Here is a 5,120-nt window from a genome sequence, read left to right on the forward strand (position 1 = left end):
GTTCTCACACCTGTCACAATGTCTGGTGTAGAGAAGACACTCACTAAAAAGAGAACAAATGAACTCATGACTAATAAATAGGGGATTTTTAAGTTACACTTCTTGTTTCTGCTCTGTCTTCTGGAACTCCTCTCGTTCTCCTGTTTTCTAATTTTTCTCTCCTTCTATGTTAACTCTTTGTCTCTTTGTTCTGGACTTCCCTGGTGTCTCAGACAGTAAAAGCGTCTGCCTACAATTCGGGAGACCAGAGTTCCATCCCTGGGTCAGGAAGATCCCCCTGGAGAAGGAAATGGCAACCCACTCCGGTACTCTTGCAGGGAAAATCCCATGGACTGATGGAGGAGCCTGGTAGGCTACAGTCCACGGGGTCGCAAAGAGTCAGACACAACTGAGCCACTTCACTTTCACTCTTTGTTCTAATTTCTGTGTAATTTCCTTGGCTTTATCTTCTAAACCTTTTATTGCATTTCTAATATCTGTAATATTACACTTAACTTCCAAGATTTCTCTTTTTGTTTTCTAAAAGTTCATTAGCACATTTTTATTGTTCTAAGGATATCTTAAATCTTATACAATGTCTTAAATCTTTGAGGATATCATTATATTTGCATTTTTTTTAAGTGCTCATGAGCAGTGGTTTAGTCACTAAGTTGTGTTAGATTCTTTCTGACCCCATGGACTGTAGCCTACCAGGCTCCTCAGTCCATGGAATTTTCCAGGCAAGAGTACTGGAGTGGATTGCCATTTCCTTCTCCAGAGGATCTTCCCAACCCAGGGACTGAACCTGGGTCTCCCGCACTGCAGGCAGATGCTTTACCCTCTGAGCCACCAGGGGGTCTTAAAAATGGTTTAATCAGATTGCATAAAGATTACTTTGATGAAGACAGTTCAAACCCATATCAGAATATTCCACAGAATTTGTGGCAATGCAAATCAGGCATTTAACAGGATTTATTTAAAAAATTTTTTTAATTGGAGTAAAATTGTCTTACAATGTTGTGTTAGTTTCTGCTGTATAGCATAGTGAATCAGCCACATGTGTACATACATCCCCTCTTCCTTGATTGCCTTCCCATTAGGAAGGAAGGCCACCCAGAGCACTGAGTAGAGTTCCCTGTGCTATACAGTCGGTTCTTATAGGTTATCTGCTTTTTACACAGTAGCTGCGGTTTGTGGGGTTGCAAAGAGTTGGACACGACCGAGCAACTGAACTGAACTGAGTGTATATAGGTCAGTCCCAATCTTCCAATCCAAAAAATATGAAATGCTTCACGAATTTGAGTGTCATCCTTGTGCAGGGGCCATACAAATTTTTTCTGTATCATTCCAATTTTAGTATATGTGCTAGTGAAGCGAGCCCTGTGCTTGCTTGTTTTACTTTAATTTCCTCAAAAGCAAATGTCAGTTTGTTTCTTTCAGGTTTAGCCCTCTGAGGGCTAGGTTTCAGGATTCTCTGTTCTGCTGTTACTTTACACTCATCCATCTGCTTTGTGTATTCTCTTCCCTGTTGCAATTTTTTTTACCCTGTGACTTTACATCTTTTAAAGTTTCCTTCATTGCCATTCTAGAGGAGTTATGAGAGGGAATGGTGGTAAATTTATGTTTTAATCTATCAGTTTAACTAGAATTTCCCACTACATTTTTAAGTGAAAAATGAAGGATTTAGGATTAGGTGACATTTTCATAAAGATGAGCACAACATGGGAAAATCCTCCCTAATGATCATGAAGATGATATGTATACATGTGGCAGATTCACTTTGCTATACAGCAGGAGAAGGGGATGACAGGATGAGATGGTTGGATGGCATCACTGACTCAATGGACATGAGTTTGAGCAAACTCCAGGAGTTGGTGATGGACAGCCTGGTGTGCTACAGTCCATGGGGTCAAAAAGAGTCAGACATAACTGAACCAATCATGAAGATGGTGAATGGTCTTATTGCTGTGTTTGGATAATAAAATACAGTGTCTCAGTAAACTGTCCTTTTTATCTGAAAAGGTGTTCTAGTTCTAGTAGGTTTATACAAATTTGATGGCATTTGCAAAAATGCCCAAGCCAAACTCATAATGAGGGCTTTTCTACCTGAAGTGAGGAGAAGACAAGAAAAGAAAAATGACATTTCTGAAAATTATTCTTTCATATATATTAAATGTGGAAAAAATAACTCAAAGGCATGGTCACTAGCACTTTCATCCCAGAGTGGGCACTTAGATGGCAGATCATTTTGCTCCCTCTGGGAGGAGCTGTTTGCTAGGAGTTTGTTGAATTCAAAAAGAAAGTGAAAGGAATCATTGCTAGAAAAACAGATGATAAAGTGTATATGATGTTTTGTTTCCCCTTAAAAATCAACAGCAACCAATATCTAGAGCAGTGGCCTTTAACTTTTAGACAACTTACTTAAAAATAGTTATATGTGCTTAGTTACCCAGTTGTGTCCGACACTTTGGAAGCCCATGGACTGCAGCCTGCCAGGCTCCTCTGTCCATGGAATTCTCCAGGCAAGAATACTGAAGTGGGTTGCCATTTCCTTCTCCAGGGGATCTTCCCGACCCAGGGATTGAATCTGGGTCTCCTGCATTGCAGATAGATTCTTTATCATGTGAGCCACTACGGGAGCCCCAAAATAGTTAATATAAACCTAAATGGGAAAAGAATTTGAAAAAAGAATAGATACATGTATACACATGAGTGAATCACTTTGCTATACACCTGAAACTATCACATTGTTAATCAACTATAATATAAAATAAAGTTAAAAAATAGTTAATATAAGCACATATTAAAAAGTCAAGTAGTGCTAAAGAGTTAAAAATATATGCCCTTCAGCACTTTTACTGTTCTTAGCTACTTCTTCTGATATTTACATGTATATTTCAAGAAATATATATATCTATAATCATTAGGTTCATTCATTTTAGGTATTATTAATTGACTTCTGTGTTAGTCCAGACCATCAAAGAGGCAGACACAAAAGAGAAAACTTTATTCCAGGACATGCCTGTGAGGAAAAATGGAAAGGGACCTGGGAGAAGCTTGGGAGATGCTGTTAGACTGCCTGCAGATCTTACTAAGTCAAGAGACAGGGAAGGGCAGAAGATGGGGTAGAGTCACCTTAGATCACAGAGCAGCCCTAAGGAAAGGCCAGCAAAGCCAATGAGGAGTCCTCGAGTCACAGTCACCCTTTGGAGGGATGCCCTATCTCCCAGTCATTGACTGGGAGCAGCCCATGGGAAGAGTGACCTCCACATAGCTATAGTGGTCAATTTCAAAGTGCAGCGACTAGACCCACTGGGTAGACGTGCTCCCTGCATCTAGAGGTCCGAGAGGGGGACATTCCCTTGCCTGTCAACCACTTCCAATGCAACAGGTGAAGATCTTAGTTCCCTTACACAGAGCTCCTTCCCTCTTTTCTTCCCTCCAAAAAATTTATATTCCAGTTTTGGTTAAATCCATATTCAGTGCTTGCAGCTTCCCTGGTGCCTCAGATGGTAAAGAATCTGTCTGCAATGTGGAGACCTGGAGCTTCCCAGGTGGTGCTAGTCATAAATAATTCAATGCAAGAGACTCAGGCAGATGGGGGTTCCATCCCTGGGATGGGCAGATCCCCTGGAGGAGGGCAGGGCAACCCACTTCAGTATTCTTGCCTGGGAAATCCCATAGACAGAGGAACCTGGTAGGCTGCAGTTCATAGGGTGCACAGAGTTGGACATGACTGAAGCGACTTAGCATGCACACAGTGCTTCATTTTTAAACAAATCTTTATTTATTTATTTGGCTGCACTGGGCCTTTACTGTGGCATGAGGGATCTTTAGTAGCGGCATTTGAACCTTTAGTTATGTCATGTGGGACCTAGCTCCCTGACCAGGGATGGAATGCAGGCCCCCTGCATTGGGAGCACAGAGTCTAGTCACTGGACCAGCAGGGAAGTCCTCAGTGCTTTCATTATAATGATTATGTAAGATTTTGCCCCTAGCTGAGTCAGATAATGCATTATAGTTATAGTATATTTATTATGTCTTGCTTTTCCTAGAGATAATAATTAGGCCTCCCTCATGGCTCAGTGGTAAAGAATCCACCTGCCAATGCAGGAGACTTGGGTTTGATCCCTGGGTCAGGAATATCCCCTGGAGAAGGAAGTGGCAACCCACTCTAGTATTCTTGCCTGGGAAATCCCATGGACAGAAGGAGCCTGGTGGGCTACAGTCCATGGGATTGCCAAAGAGTCGGACATGACTTAGAGACTAAACAGCAGCAGAGATAATAACTGCTTCATTTTTTCTTACTTGCTTAGTTGTTCTTGAACTTATGGCTCAAGTTTCCCACAATTCCTAACAGGTTTGTAAAATACCTCTTACTATATATTTCCATATAGTAAACTTAGCAAATGCTAAGTTCAGCCATGAGATGGTAAATGTTTAACAGCTAGCTCTCCCAGGATGAGAGGGTTCTAAAATCTGATTTTTCGATTTTCCCCTTATCCTGTAAATACTGTAAATACCCTTCTTCTGTAAATACTCCGTCAATGGCAGGTTTCATGCTACGGGTGTGATATCACTGAATGAAGAGTTGGAAAGAGAAGCACACAGCCACTAAGGACACCCCACAGAAATATGACCAGAGGGTTACTGGAAAGAAAACGTGTGAATCGGATAGCTTCCATAAGTATTAAAAATTAATTTTATAATTTTATTTGCCTTTAAATTCCTTTAAATTTATTCTAATTCTGTTATGAATGCGTTTTACATAAACAATTTACCTTAGGTTTTCATGTTTGAATATCCGTTGTCCTTGGGAACACTGAGAAAATGACAATAAATGTAGTGGTTTTAATACTAACAAAATTTCAGGAGAAATGTCAATAACCTCCGATACGCAGATGACACCACCCTCATGGCAGAAAGTGAAGAGGAACTAAAGAGCCTCTTGATGAAAGTGAAAGAGGAGAGTGAAAAAGTTGGCTTAAAGCTCAACCTTCAGAAAACTAAGATTATGGCATCTGGTCCCATCACTTCATGGCAGATAGATGGGGAAACAGTGGAAATAGTGGCTGACTTTATTTTTTGGGGGCTCCAAAATCACTGCAGATGGTGATTGCAGCCATGAAATTAAAAGATGC

The 5,120-nt window shown here is 40.7% G+C and overlaps 1 non-coding gene across 1 annotated transcript; it reads right to left on the minus strand.

Annotated features, from left to right (window-relative positions):
* Window positions 1-1,253: 1,253 nt before the first annotated feature.
* Window positions 1,254-1,360, minus strand: LOC129658244 (U6 spliceosomal RNA). The gene has a single exon (XR_008717337.1). It is a non-coding gene; the product is annotated as a U6 spliceosomal RNA (small nuclear RNA).
* Between the last annotated feature and the right edge of the window lie 3,760 nt (window positions 1,361-5,120).

This window comes from Bubalus kerabau, chromosome 7 (assembly GCF_029407905.1).
Source record: "Bubalus kerabau isolate K-KA32 ecotype Philippines breed swamp buffalo chromosome 7, PCC_UOA_SB_1v2, whole genome shotgun sequence".
NCBI classification, from domain to species: domain Eukaryota; kingdom Metazoa; phylum Chordata; class Mammalia; order Artiodactyla; family Bovidae; genus Bubalus; species Bubalus kerabau.